This window comes from Pleurodeles waltl, chromosome 6, assembly GCF_031143425.1.
Source record: "Pleurodeles waltl isolate 20211129_DDA chromosome 6, aPleWal1.hap1.20221129, whole genome shotgun sequence".
NCBI classification, from domain to species: domain Eukaryota; kingdom Metazoa; phylum Chordata; class Amphibia; order Caudata; family Salamandridae; genus Pleurodeles; species Pleurodeles waltl.
In genome coordinates this window covers 587,900,512-587,917,001 of record NC_090445.1, presented here as the reverse complement: position 1 = coordinate 587,917,001, position 16,490 = coordinate 587,900,512, and positions in this window count along the sequence as shown.

The following is a 16,490-nucleotide window of genomic DNA, read 5'->3' as shown; positions in this document are numbered from 1 at the left end:
GGCGGACCACCAACCGAAGCACCATCCACACCACTGGAGGACCTGGTGGAATCCACACTCCTCCCTGAAGCTGTGACAGGGGTCACAGATATCGACACCTCCGGTCAACTGAGTACCAGCCAAGGTAAGTGCAATGTCGATTGTGAACCCAATATGTGTATGCACAAAAGCCCCTTAGGAATTAGCATGTAATGTGAAGTAGTGTGCGAAGTAGTCCAGTCCACATCTTAGAAGCAGCACAACATTGCATTATGGGAGTTGCGGTCCACAAACTAGTAGAGACAGTAGCATAACAATGTAATGAAACATAGTGACACCCAAGGTAACACAACACACACAACACCATGTAGAGCAGTACCTGTACCTTTAATGCCATTTTCAGACAGATAATGTAACATACAGAACTGACATGCTGCATATTGTTGTTGCAGGTGGGCCAGGCACAGCAGCCACACACAGTCCATGTGTAGGGGAGACGGACACCCAGCAGCCCTCTGACACCAACACCAGTGGGTCCCTCCACATCTCCACTGTGCACCGCAGGCCCAGGGCACTACCAATGCCAGACTTCAGCGGCGACTCGGATGTGCAGCAGGAAGGGCCAAGCACACCGTCTGCACCAGACAGGCGCAGCCAGATACTGGAGGGCAGGGGTCAGCCAGCACAACGCAGGAGTGCCACAGTGTCCCAGCAGCAACCTCATGAGGCAGGTGAGGGTCCGTCCTTGTTCGGGGGCCTTAAGGCTGCTATGTTGCAGCAGCGCCTGCAAAACAAGCGCATACTTAGTTTGGACCGGAACCTGAGAGTCCACAATAGACACATGATGGGCCTGCATCGGCAACTGGACACACTGAACAGCAACATCACACAGCTGCGTGAGGGACAGGTGCAGGCTTCTGAGGACACTAGGGACCTTACTAATGCAGTGCGTGACCTCTGCCAGGAGCTGCGCCATGAAAGGGTTAGCCGGCGCAGACAGGAACACCGATTCAGGACAATGTTTGGCAGCTACTGCAGGTCCTCCAACAGGATGGCGAACTCCACAGCACTCATCGCCCGTCGCGCTGTGGCGGCACAAGTGGAGGCTGCACACACCAGCAGGGGCGTTGTCCAGGGCCTTGTGCACATCACTAATGTGATAGAACATGTCATGGGACAGAGGTCTGCCACTCCCAGTGAGGTAGCCTTGGGGGACACTGAGGACAGTTCTAGCCTCAGTAATGTTGCCGTACCTGCAGCAGACAGCGCAGTGCCAGGCGCAGCACTGCCACTGAAGGTGACATTCAAAGTACCAGTGAGTTAACTAGGCACCCGAGTGGTGTGCGTGGGAGGAGAAAGTGACTCTTGCCGCAATTACACTGCTGTTGCCACTATGACGTAATAGGGCGTGACTCAGTTATTTTTTTAATTTTTGTTTTTTACATCACCTGTTTACTTTATTTATCACTCATTCATTACCTGACGTAAGGTAATAAATTTCTATCACTACAGGTACAGTTGTCAGTGGATTTTTGTCATTCATACTCATGTCTGAAATGGTTGTGTTTGATGTCGGAACGCCTTTGCCTTCCCTCTGCTGCACTGGTCCTGTCTGCTGGCTGTAGAGGTGGTATGGGATCATCATCATCATCCTCATCTGATTCAGTGTCACTGATTTCTATAGGTATGCCTCTGGTTGTAGCTATATTGTGCAAGATTGCACAAGTAGCCACTATTCTACATGTGGTCTCTGGACTGTACTGTAATGCCCCTCCACTTTTGTGGAGGCAACGGAAGCGACTCTTCAGCAGTCCAAATGTGCGCTCCACCACGTTGTGGGTTGCCCTGTGTGCTGCATTGTATCTCCGTTCTGCTGGTGTTGTGGGATTGAGGTAGGGCGTCATCATGTAGGTGCACACTGCGTAGGCACAGTCTCCTGGAAGGGGCAGAAGGTGTGATGAGTAACTCAGCCATCTGACATGGGTTTGTCAACTATGCGCCAGTGTACAGAGTGACTTTACCTAGTAGATATCCTTCACCAAACTCCCCAGCTAGCAGTCTTGTGTGAATGCCGCTGTGGCGAAAAATGTAAGAATCATGTGTGCTCCCTGGGTACCTGGCCACGAGATCAGTTATGATATAGGAGGCATTGCATATCACCTGTATATTCATGGAATGTTGGTATTTACGGTTTCGGTACACATACTCTGTGACTGATGGTGGACATATTGCCACATGTGTGCCATCTATGGCACCTAGGACGTGGGGGAACTGTGCTATCTGGTAGAAATCAATTTGTGTCTGCTGTATTTCCTGTGGGGTGTGGGGGAATCTGATGTACTGTTGGAGTTTGTTTAGCATGGCGTTGATAAATGCATTGAACTCTGTGACACCCCCCCAACCGCTGCTATGACCCCTTGATAGCTCCCTGAGGCGAGTAGGTGTAGGGAGCATAATACCTGCACATGGGTGGGTATGCTGTGAGTACTTAGTGTTCTGCGCTGCAGTATGGGTTGTAGCTCAGCTGTCAGATCAAGTATCATGGCTGAGTTCAACGTATACCTCTCAAATATTTCCTCCTCTGTCAGGTCAAATAGTGTAATGCGCACTCTGAAAATGCGCTCCTGTCTCCTCCTCCCTCTCCTCAAACCTGCCAAGATCCTCATCCTCCTCGCCATGACGTAGAGTGCAGCCATTGTGGGAAAGAGTCTGAGGCATTCTGGGCCTCTTTATATAGGTTGCACCTAGTTACCACCTGGTTTCACTTAGTGGTATTTTGCATGTGCAAAATGCCATTCTGCGAAAAATCGCTAATTGCGATTTTTTTGATGCATCTATTTGCGATTTGGATTTTGCGAATCGCATTTTGCGCCTCGCAATTTCCTACTGGAAATACTGAATCGCAAAATGCAACTCGCAAAACCAGGTCGCACCGCAAAAAATCGCAATTTTTGCGATTTCTTAATTTTGGTCTGCGAATGCCTTTCATGCATCGCAGACCACGTTTTTGCACTCACAAACGGACGATTTTTGCGATTCGCACTGTTTGCGAGTGCAAAAACTTTTCATACATCTGGCCCCAAATGTGCAGAGGAGTCCCTCGTATATTGAAGAGATTGGGGCTCATTGAAGATCCCTGAGGGACACCACATGGAAGGGAAAATGGCTCCGATTTGAAATTGCCCAGAGACACCGTATGCTCTCTATCCACCAAAAAAGAACTTAAAAGGGAGAGGCTGGAATCTCTAATACCTATGGACTTGAGCTAGTTGATTAGACAGCATGGTTGATGGTATCAAATGTGGCTGATGAGTCCGAAAGAATCAAGGGCTTATTACCACCATTATCAATTATGAATCTGATTTCTTCCGCGTCCGCCACTAAAGCTGTTTGGTGCAGTAATTAGGCCTAAAACCATACTGGGAGCAATCTAAAATATTGTGTTTATCAAAAGAAACCATAAGTTCTACATTCAGTCTTTTTTCAAGGATCTTGGCCGGCAGAGGAAGGTGAGAGATGGGCTGATAATTTTTCACCTCAAAATGGTCAAGGGTGGGTTATTTACATAAGGGAAGCACCAATACCTCCTTCCAGGTTGCTGGGAAATATCCAACCTTATAATTTTAATTATTAGTTCAGTTAATTGAACTGCTATCTTCTCAGAAACGCCATGAAGGACATTGGGAGGGCAATGGTCTGTAGGGGCCCCTGATGTTATGATCTCAATTAGGTTGGCAGCTTTTCCCCTCGTAAGAGGGGGAGAAGGCTGATAAGGGTTGACTGTTGCATTACTACCACCTGTCCTCACCTCTGAAGTTATTATTCAGATTAGCTGAAAATGTATTACAAATGACATTAACCTTCAATTGGAAATAATCTGCTATTTTATCGCACATAGTTTGCTTAAATTCTGAAGTACTATTTGTATTATAATTAGCAAAGGTTTTCACTGTTTTAAACAGTTATTTGGAGTAATCTTTAGCACTATTAATTTTCTCCGTAAAATAACTTGATTTTTCTCCTATGATCAACGCTTCATACGCTTTAATTACTTGAGTTTATTTAATCCTTTCCGCAGGGCAGTAGTTTTACCTCCATTTTTGTTCTTGATGTCTCCATTTTTGTTTTAATCTTCTTAAATCTTGGGAATACCAAGGAGCAGAAGGCTTCTATGATTTTTAATTGTCTTCACAGGGGCCAACTGCAAAACTGCAGCATCAATCCAGTGTGCAAAGTTGGTGGCCAATGTATTTGTTATTACGCAAAGTGGGTTGAGACTTCAGTAGAATGTTATTTAATTTCGTTTTATCAACGTTTTTCTAAGCTTTAAGCCGAAGGAACAGAGCTCGATGGTTAGTCCATGTCAGGGGAAATATTTTCTTCCCAAGGCTCAATTCTTGACTACTGGTAAATTCGCCATCAAGAGAGTGAGGCTTGTTACAGACCAGGCCCCCTTGCATGTGCCCCATCTAGGAACAATATAAACACTGGGGTTGGAAATGGGGCACCCAGGGCCTCTGCCCACCAGACTTTCCCTTCTAGCCTTAGAATGGGCATGGGAACCCTTTCCCCCTACACTGTACAGGGACCTGTCTGGGTCACCGTGTATCTTCCCTTCACTGTTTGGGGGGACCTTAATCACCCTCCTTAGGCTCACTTCCAGGTGCCTTTCCAGATACTCTGGTGCTAACTCAAAGGTCTGCTTCCTTTGCAAATTCCCTGGGGGTCAGTATGTTTGCAGTCAACCAGGTGTTGGTGTAGCTCTGGAAAACAATAGCTGAACACTTGTTCTTTGTTGAACATATTGTACAGCCCCTCATGGCTGCTTACCTCACCACCCTTTACTCAACCACCCAGTGCCTTACACATGTAAGCCACTAATTCCCTCTGGGACTGGTGAGAAAGTTTTTTAGAAGAGATTCCTTCATCGGGGGATACTTCATCCTGTCCTCCTTATCTAGAGCCAGCAGGGCATCCCTCCCCTCATTAGGTATATGTCTCAGAGGTTAGGTCCTCAATCCTCCTCAGTGATCCTACCATCTGTAGAGCTACTTCAGATGCCTCAAACCACATGTCTATGTCATCCCCTAAATTAATGTCTGGCTCCAAGTCTCTGGGTATCTGGACCCTTCCTACTCAACTGGACCATCTGTTTTCACTGTCACCATTTCTGCTAGACTCTGACAGCTGCTTGGTCTTCAGGTCCAGCTCTTTTAGACGCACTTCATGCGCCAACAACATTTTTCTTTCCTCCGAGGCTCTCAATGCCTCAGTCTTTATTGCTAGTTTATTTTCCTCCATCTCAAAGTTGGCCATCTGCAGCCTAAACTCCCTATCTGCTTTCATGTCCGCCAGCTCCCCTGGGGACACACCTTGGGAGGACACAGTGCTTTATGCTCTGTGAGGGTTCTCCAAGTCTGGAGGCAAGACATTCCCCACCCCTGTGTGCTGCATCCCACAAACTGCTTCCAATCCTTTCCTTCCTCCTCCACATCATCGTTCTCATCCTGGTTATCTGCAACTGCCAGTGACTGGTGAACCTCCTCCAAGGCCCTCAGAGCTTTCTAAAGCTTCAACTTGTCAGTGCCCTTTTTGGGTGGAAGCCCCCATTCCTTACAGAACTCCTTGAGCTCACCCCTGTGTAGCTCTCCAGTTTATTGAGCTCAAATTCCATTTCTGTAGGTATGGTCACAGACAGTCGGATACAATGACAATGAATTTGGAAACAGCAAAAAGGACAATCAAGGAGAATTCAGAAGAAACTCTAAATGGTCTTGGATTATTCATCTGGGATTTCAGTGTAACACAGAATGACTGTATGGCACTGCACAAACACTAGCCCTAACCCTCACCACTGATTACAAATGTAAGAAATTGGGTTACTGGTTGAGGGGGGGTGAAACCCTACTCAAGCAGAATTCACACTCCTTGTCAGGGTGAAGTCACAGGCAAACCCCAAAAATAACCTGTGCTCAACCCTCTGGTAGCTTAGCCGTCAGGCTTATTTTAGAAACAATGTGTAAGATATTTGTGAAGCACTTCATAGAGTAATAAAGTGAAAACACAACACAAGAAAAAATCCACACCAATTTAGAAAAATAGAGTGAATTTTAATAAATAATACAAGACCAAAATGACAAAGCTCCATTCAATAGAACCGAACATAATGTAATTTTAAAGATTTCAGTGAATATAGCACCAAAAAGCACAATGTGCCAACTGTAGATATCTGCTTGCGCTAGACCGGGAGAAAGCCTCAAGTTAAGGCTAGCCATGATGGAGTGCGGGCTGGCTACAGGGACCCAGTTAGGCCCACTGAACAAGAGTTTCTTAAGTTCTGCTTGCGAACAGTTGCAGAGTCCTGCGTTAGAATGCATCATGCAGCCAGGTCGATGCAAGGTCCTGGTCGGAGATGCGTTGTGCAGCATCAGTTCTGAGGAGCTGTGAAGTCCTGCGTCATTGTTGAGGAGGCCGTCAGCAAGGGGGCTTGCAATGCAAAACCCTGCACCAAGGATGCGTTGCGTATCGGCTGGTTCTAAAGAAGATGCGAGCTTGCAATGCGGAGTCCTGTGTCATCATTAATGCTGCTGTTGACAAGAGGCTTGCAGTGAGAGGGTCTATGTCGGGATGTGTCACGATGTGGCGGTTCTGATAGGGCTGCTAGTAGCGAAATAAAGTCCTTGCATTGGAAAAGTAACTGCAGCAGAAGCAATGCATAGGTTCTGCTCGAGGCTGTGCCGTGCAGCAGAGGAGATGCATTGGTTCTGTGGGATCCACAGATCACCTTCAGACCCACATATAAGGATCCAGAACTGGGAAGGTACCACTTGGCAGGGTAAGACTCACAGATGGCAGAGTCCAGGTGTTGGGTTCAAGGTTGTTGGAGCCTTCTTTCCCTGAAGCTCTAGTTAGGAGGTCAGCCCACTAGCTCTCGGAGTCACTCTGGGGTCCTGGGTTCAAAGAGACACAGGTCCAGTGCTTCTCACCCAGGCAAGAGGGCAGCAGGGCAGCACAGCAGGGCAGCAGTCATTTAGGGCAGCAGTCCAGCAGAGTGGCAGTCCTTTCAGCAGCATAGTAGTCCTTCTTCCTGGCAGAGTCCACATGTCCAGAAGTGTACTGAAGAGTTGGGTATAAGGGTCCAATATATATACCTGGTGCCCACTTTGAAGTAGGGGAAGCTTCTAGAGCACAACCCCCCAGGGTGTCACACATCCCCTTCCTCTCTGTCCTGGCCCCATCTTGTCTGGGGTCACAATAGACTAGCAACAAACTCTTTGTGAGAGCACTCAGGCAAAGGCTTTGCGATATACAAGTGGGGTAGGTGACAGCTCCTCCCCCTCGTTAACTCGGAGTGGCCCATCCTGCCAATATCTATCTTCCCTTTGTCTCGCTATCTGGGAGCAATTCGCAAATACCAACTGCCAGCTACCCCTAGCACTAGCTTACCTTCACATGATCAAGGGTTCAGCTATCAAGATCTAACCACCTGGTATTCTTTTATGGGACAGTCAATGGGAACCCCAGGGAGGGAGGGGACAGGACCAACCGTGGAACAGGGCAGATGCAGGGGACAAGGATGGGGCAGAGGACGGAACGAGGGGCAGAAGATCAGTATGGTTCCAACAAGTGAACCACAGACAGATCCAGACTCAGAGGTGGTACTACTGGTGGTGAACACTGTAAACTTAAACCCGATAGTCAACCTCTCTGATCATGTATTGTTGATAGGTGAACAACAGATATTGTCTAAGGGTCTTTTGTTTGTACCCACCACAATACCCAACACATTCAATATAAAAATGGAAATCCATCAGTTTTTCATGTCCCAAAAGGTTCTAGCCTTTGACCAGATTGTGCTCAGGAATGTAATGAGCATTCTTATCTTAAAAAAAAGAGTACATGAAATATAACATATCTAAAGATGAGCATTGTGCCTTGGAGTCACTTAAACAGAACAGGAACACAGTGACAAATCAGTGGACAAGGGTGGGATATTGGTAGTGCAGAATACTGATGATTACAAACTAAAACTTATATATATATTCTTCTAAATCCCTGGGTGGTGTCCGCTAGGTCATAGCTTAGGGACACCATAGAAACAATCAAACTGTGCTCTTATGCCCTCAGATCAGATTTTGGTCACTATGAACATTACCTCCCTGTACACCACCATTCCTCAGAGGCCTGCCCTGGAGGTAATTAGGGAGGTACTCAATAAAAGACCACTACCCAAACAGGTTCCTACTAAATTCATAGTGGATCTTTTAGAGATAGCCATGACAAAGAATTTCTTCTTTTTAAAAGGTGACCACTTCCTACAAAAAAGGGGTGTCACAATGGGAGCTGGGGTTGCACCTGACCTGGCCGTACTTTACATGGATAACTATGAATACATAAATAATATCAATAATCCTTTAATTGAGAACATCACTATGTGGAAGCGGTACATCGACATTGTGTTCATCATCCGGTCAGGAAGGTAAGAGGAACTACGAAGGTTTCATTCATGGCTCAATGATAGATCACAAGATATTAAGTTCACTCTACCCTACAAAAAATTAGCGATCAATTTCCTTGACATCTCCATATGAGTGGACAATGGTCAATTCTGCACTACATTAAACCACAAAGAGAGTGAGAGGAACACTCTTTTAGGTATTTGAGCCATCACCCAAGGAATCTTTGTGACAATCTGCCGTATGGGCAGTTCCTTAGAATACCTAGTAATTGTTGCCATATAACTAACTATTTCAAGGAATCTGATAACTTGTTGGCACTCCTAGCATCATGAGGGTATCACAAGGGATTTCTTAAGAAAGCACTTAAGAGAGCTTGGTATTGCCCCCGTGAAGCCCTCCTTAAACCAAAGCAGCAATGGCTGGTGATCGAGAAAGTCACTACCAACCCAAGGGGAAGTCATTTTGTGAACACCCTCAATTTATGTAGGTGTAAATTGATACATACGCTGGACACAGTTGGGCAGGGGTTACGTGAGTCTGGAGAGATAGCTAGGCAAGTGTCCACATTGAAAAATGCATAATACCTTACTCATTTGAAAACCTGTAATCCATCATGTTGAGTGTTGTCAGATTAGTTTACCTCACAATCAAACCCCTTTTTTTAATCTACACACTGCTTGACTACTCATTCCCCAATGGGCATTCAAGCCATGGCCATCTGTGGATTTATTGTGTATTTTTATCCACATTTGTATTTTTATTCCTGTGTACCTTTGATGTTTTTAATTTAACAACATATCTGCTATGCATATAGGCACACTTATATTTTGGTTCATCATATAATCTTGGACTAGTTGAAATGTGGACATCTTCAAGATAAGTTGAAATGTCATTAGTGCTGATTCATGTTTCCATTTTCAACTGCTATTGAAGCTATTTATTGGCTTCCAGCCATTCATGTGGGCATCTCAATTTATTTGTAAGTGGTTTTGAATTGCTGATTATTCCAAATTGTGCATGTTTGACTTTTAGATTTTTTTTCTAGATTAATACTCCCCAGTTTTTAGGTCGAGCTGAGACAGCACGCATGCGCTGTCTCTCGAAATGCTGTAATCTATTTCTGTGGGCCTTCACCTTGCCATTCACACGTCCATCACCTTCATTTGTTCCTTGACCTGCATTTCAAAATTCCTTTGGTTTGTTAGGTAAATCCTTTAGGTTTGTTCCACCTTCGATCACCTTGGTGGCTGACCTTGTTACATGTATTATTGCACAATTGGCAATATACCTTAGTGTTGGAGAACTACTTTTGCCTCTCCGCTTTGCGCTCGTGGCGATATGTTGTTTCTTCCTCTGGCACTTCGCTGTTCCTTTGCGTCTGCATCCAACAAACGCTGCAAGCTGGAGGAGGTTCTTTTTTTATTTATTTTCATTTTTTGCAGTTTTATACAGCGCAAACTCGGCCAGAAATTTGGAGTGCTTTACATGAGCCCTAGTTAAATTTGCAGCCCCATTCCTAATTTCTTCTCAAGTTCAGCAGTGGAAAAAAATACAAACTAGCGTTGTTTAAATAGAAAAAACACAAGGAAAACCCTCAATGCTGCTCTCTCCGGCACAGCAGGAGAGACAATAGTACAATATTCACTGCATTCTGAAAACTCACCCCATAATGCTTTGCAGGGCATTTATTTTATAACACCTGTTTGCCCATAACTCAGCCTGTGATGGTCCTAGGACAATAGAACCGCCACCAAAAAGTTCAGCACGACGAGCTCTTTATGTCCAGCCCATCTTCTGGTTCTTCACATTAGGTTGGGGGGACCCCAAAATCATAACCTCTCCCACTATTCAATGTCTTTTAAAATTCTCGTGGATGGAGCTTTTGCTTTACAGCTGGGAGTAGATTGCATTCTAATGGCCTTGTTTGTAATATCCTTCTAGCAGGCCTGCAAACATATAATGCAGTATGCCCTCTAGGTGCTGAATATATGGTAACACCACAATGCTTTCTGCTCTTCTCTTTTCAATTGGTTATGCTCTCTAGGGGCTGACTGTAGGGTTACATGGCCATGTTTCTTTCAAATGCTATTTTTATTGTGGTGCACTCTAGGGGATGTTCGGACCATTACAGTCTAATGCCAAGTGTATGAAGTTTCTGATAAAGGATTAATGTGCTGCATGGCTAAATACTTATAAGGTCCCAAAGGCGAGACCTATTGGCTATGCCAATGCTTGATTTAATTTAGCCCAGGAATACTTATCTCCACATAGGCTTTCCCTTGACGCTGACAGCGCTGAATGCACCTTTTGATGAACCATTCCGATCACCATTAGCTGTGTCCCGACGAGACGAGACACAGACTCCTGCGCCTATGCCGCTTCTGCCAATAGACTGTTGCACTGCAATGCCCCATGTTGGGAGGACCACAGCCCCCCTGAGTGTGCACACGCATGCTGCAGCACCTTTTTCTTTATCTTCTTCCCCTCTCGACCGCTCGTATTCCAGGGCGGCCAAGATGGTAAAGAAGATATTGTGTATCGAGAGCGATAAGTAAGGAGCGGTACTGCTACTATTCATTAAATAATTTTCTTCCAATTTGAGATCGATTTGTGATTATCCATTATTTTTGCAGCCCATTCTGGAACTTTAATGAAAGGCTTTCCCACTTCATATCTTTTGACGCATGCAAGAGAACTCGGTGAGTACGTAGCTGTAAGCACCTTATAGGCTTATCTTTGGTCAATAAATTTGTTGTCAGTGTTTGACCTTTTTTATTTGCATTAGATCCATTCCCTGTTCAACCCTTCCAACAATACTGAGGAAGGGTTGCATTGATTGTTTGTCCTACCCATGCAATTAGTGATGCAATTTGGGTGATTGATCACGCATGTTTAGTATGTTTTTACATACAAGTTTGTTACATGTATGGCTTTACATGTGGATTTCTCCACACTGCAGAAATGTTTGGATGCATAACCCTTAGATGAAGATCCCACATGGCTTCTTCTACATTGCTTTATTCACTCACTTGTGAGATAACTATGCTACTTTAGGTGCATTTTTGTACCCTTAGAGAGTCTAGAGTTCCATGAGAACCCACTAGACCCCCTTTTTACTCTATACTAATCCCATGCAGGTTGACCCACCTTTCTGTCCTGATGTTTAAGGTTTTGAACAACTGTGTGTATTCTTTGGGTTGAAACGTCAACAACCTCTGACCTATACCTGGACTGAATCAATATCTTTGAGGGGGAAATTAATTGATTAAAGCATATTACCTCCACTACAAGGACATTGAATAGGTCACTGACCATTACTACAGACAGGCTGCATGCAGTTGCCTGCATGCGCTGCAATTTATATTGCTAATATTTCATTTTTAAATATTAACCACTTGTCACTTTGCACAAGCAATTTTTCTGTCACTTTTCACACGATGGAGCAACCACTGTATTGTGAATTTTGTGTGTATATACTACTAAACTGTAATACACGTGACATTTGCATATCCCATGGCTCTGGTGTTGTATTTCTTTTGCTCTCTCTCCCCCTTTTTATTGTTTGTTTTGTGTGAATTTGTTTCTGAATCTAAAATCCTTTTGTGGTTTTCCTTTGGATCATTTTGTTGTCTTTACTGGACTGTACCCAAGTCCTACGGCCTTTTGGGTGACCCCATTAGTCTGTAACATAGTCATGAGACGCAGGATCATGCAGCAGGCACCAAATAGTTAGGACAAGAAAATGACAATTTTATAAAAAAAAGCCATTTTTAGAATTTTAACTAAAAATCTGACTTTACCATTAACAAGGGTTTTTAATTCCAATTCTTTAGACACCAAGATTGATCTGTCTGTCTACCTGTTCCCCTTTGGAAGTTATGGTTTATTAATGTAATAAGGTAAGAACTGCTTGTTCCCAGATAGAATACTGAAATGGAAGCAACCAACAATCTCAGGTTAAAACCACCTATAATCATAAAGCTAGAGATTTCAGACAGGTTTTGGAGAAACGTTGGTAGGTACTGTTGAGTGATAACCTTCATGATGTAATTGATAACCATCCTAAAATAATGTACAGAAGCACGGGTGAGTCTAAAGGACAGAGTGAGCAAGAATGCTGTTACCCACACCTCAACTTCTCCGGTTAACAGCAGAAGGGCATTCTTTATGTGCAAACAGTTTAAGGCTTGTAAAAATAGTTCCAATGTGATGAAATTGTATTCTTCCCTACAGGGTACAGAGAAAATCATTACCCAATGTCCCACTTGTACCTCTGACTTAGTTATCTATGTGTTGGTTTGCATTTGTGACAGACGGTACATCAGTAGTACCGCCCACCCAGTAAAAAAAGAGTTCTGGAACATAGGAGGACAATCAGTCATATCGACAAACACTAACCTGTGGCAAGACAGTTCTTACAATTTTTCATGAAAGCAATAGCAAACTTCTGAAATTCTTTACCATAGATAGGATACAATACATCAAACAGCGGGAAATGGAGCATGTTCTCTTAGACATTTAGGCCCTCATTACAACCTTGGCGGGCAGTCAAAGTTTAACCGCCAATGCGGCCGCAATCACGCCGGCCGCATTATGAGATCCCCGTTGGGCCGGCGAGGATGTCGGCCGTAACATGGGAGCCGGCTCCTAATGGAGCCGGCGGTGTTGCGGCAGTGCGATGGGTGCAGCTGCACCCATCGCGCTTTTCACTGTCTGCCCTAGGGCCAACCCCCCTGCATGCACCCAACCCCACACTGCAGGTTTTGATGTATGAGTGGGTGTAGGGTTTTTTCATTGGATTTTGGATCCACAATCCCTCGTGAATTTACACTGGTAATTTGGGGACAATTTGTTCCCAAGAGGGGTCCCTCAGTGGCCCCTCCATCTGTCTTCTGGGGTCAGAATACCTGTATCTTGACCACTTAAGTCAGTTTTTCATTGCCTCCCTTCCTGCACCTCCCCTCCCCCCCAGCCCGATGCAAGAAAGAAAATGTCAGTCACAACTTTACTCTCAGATTGCTGCCAGCCAACCAGGCCTTGCTTTTCCCCCAGATCTGCGGATCCTCTGCGAGTGGATCCACAAAGGATCTGCGTCCCTAGATATCTGTATGTATTTTTTTCCTTTAATAACTACTGAACTAATTTACACCAATTATAAAAAGCACTCTTTCTGGACCAATATCTAGCTTTCTGCCAAATTTGGTGTAATTCCGTCCAGCGCTTCGGGTTGTGGTTGTCTAAAATCCCTATGGGAAATTGCATAGAGAAAAACGAATTTTGGGAATCCCCTTTTTCTCGGTCCCGCTTAACAATTCACCCCAAAACTTTCTAAACAGCAGCACAAGTGAGTGGCAAACTAGTTGAAAATATTGTGAAGATTCGTCAAACAGCGCCAAACTTTTAGGCAAAACCAAATCTCTGAAAGTAGGTCTTAACTATGACTACTTACTGGCGGTAGCTAGTAGGTTATTTGTGTACGTGTATATGTGTGTGTGTGTGTGTGTGTGTGTATATATATATATATATATATATATATAGTCTGCTATTTGTATAACATTAACTCAGCCAAACAGCAGCTGAGTGCTTTACAGGGTTAAAGGCAAAGATACAGTCCACAAATTACGGAAGAGGTAACTGGGCATAGGGAGCAGACATAGACTGTTATTACATTGTGATGTAGTGTTCTTTAAAGAGGTGTGTCTTGAGCTATTCCATAAATGGGATCCGGATTGGGACAGTCTTGGTGTACCTGTATGTTGTTCCAGATCCTTGGTGCATAGATCAGAAGGTCTGTTGCCTTTTCTCTTTTTGTGTTTTTTTTACACTGATTTGTCTCCACTCTGATAGTGTCCTAGCTGGTGGTGTTCCCAGAGCTGCTGGAGATGGAATGAAATAAGTAATTTATAAAGCACCAACATACACCCCAGAATGTGGCTCCTAGGCGCTGTGAACCATTGAAACAATTGACATAGCTCCCTTTTGGCTGGATATCATATTAAGGTTGAGCAAAAAAGCCAAGTTCTAAGCAGTTTCTGAAAATTTTATAAATTCCAACTTATCTGAGAACAGGGGAAGCTGATAGAAAGATATCGTCCGACCCCAAACCTAATCCACAAATCGAATCAATTTCCAAAATGGAGCATTTCCATTTTCTCTGAGTCGCACTTTAAGTAATTACAGTTCAGCCACCTGATTACTTATGAGATGCAGTTTTTAAATGTAAGTCAGAGCTAGAGAAATTCTTGTAAAGTGACAACATCACTTGTGTACCATCAGTGACAACATCACTTGTGTACCATCAGCGTATAACATAATGGAAATACCAAATGATTTGATCATTGCAATAAGAGAGGACATATATAAGTTAAACAAGGTGTGGCTTAGGGATGAGCCCTGGGGAAACCATACTAAGGTGGTTTGAAGGGGTCCGAAGTAACCACCTGTTTCCTAGTCTCTAAAAAAAGATTGAAACCATGTACACAAATGGCTCTAAATTCTGATGTTGGCCAGGTATTGCAGTAAAATGTCATGAGATATCTTGTGAAATGTGGCCGACATATCCAAAACAATCAACACAGCATTATTTCCTCTATCCAGTATAAATTTCAGTTTTCGAAACTTCCAACAAAGCAGATTTTGTGGAGTGAGGAGGTCTAAAACCAGCTTAAAGAGATTGAAAATGATTGCTCTAATTAGTCAACAAGCTGGGCATTGCCTCACTTCCAAAATGTTAGCTGGTGCTTGGAGCAGGGAAATAGGCCTGACATCGGGCAAGATTTTAGGATCAACATTGACTGTCACCTTTGAACTTGTCAGCCAGATAGGTGGTAGTGCAGTTTTTCTTAATAATGCAACAGATTTTGAAAATGGTGTCGTCTGGCAAGCAAAGCCACTGGAGTTCTATAAGAATGGAGGAATGTTATACTTTTTTCAGGCCACAAATGTAGTGTGCGGCAGTGTGCACCATGCCCTTAATGGATGCCTTAATTGAAGTCAATGAGCAGTTTGAGGGGCCATGGAGTAGGTTTTGCCGCCATCTAGCTGCATGAGTACAAGGGTTTGAACAGAAATCCTGAAGTCTTTCAAGGAGTATTGGTTTCACTTTCTTTAGTTCAGAGAGTTGAAAACAGGCCATCTTTGTATTTTTGACACCGTGCTCCTTAAGGATGGGGTTTTTGTCTAGTATGAATCCAAGAGACTTGCAATTGCTGTCATGGTTCATGTCATTGAGCCAGGTTTGGAGTAGTTGTTACTTATTGGCCTTGGCAAATAACAAAAATTCTGTCTGATGGGATTGTACTTCATATAGGTGCTGTACATCCCGGTCCAGATGAGGTGAGCTGTGGTAGAGGCACCATCAACTGACAAGATGCTTAGAAATTATTACTCCCAAACCCATAAATCGACGTGCTTTGCTATCTTTCTGTGGCCGTAAAGTTATTGTGGCCTGCAAGAGGATCATTGGTTCGAGATCACCTCACTCCCTTGCCTATCCTGCATGATCTATTCCCATCCCATTAAACTAACAAAGTTTAGAGACGTCGTTCATGCATTCCTCTTCCGGGATAGTTGATACTGAGGAATTTAACATCAAATAGTGGATAAAAATCTCATGATAAATGGAGTTCTATTTCTAAGCAAGCACTCAAAACCTTAAAGAACTTAGAGGAAAATTGACTGTCTGATCACTAACAATTGATTCCATGTATGCGAAAGACACCTTGCAGAAGCTTTGTTTCTAGTTTCATTGCAGATAGCACATTACTCATTGTAAAAAGTGGACCCTCTTAGAGAGAGAATCTACAAATGGTTTTACAAAATCTATATACTTTTTTATTTAGAATGCAATAAGAGCAAGCGTGAAATGAGCTCAGAAGTATTCTGCCTCCCTGAGTGGACAACGATGAAAAACGTGGTGTCCCATCTTAAAACACGGTCATGCATTTGTCTACCAAAGAGACGGAACACTTATTCTTGCACTAAGTAGGTGATTCAGCAGCCCCTGAAATAAGGAACACTTGGAAGCTCCTGGTTCACATTTACTGCTATAGC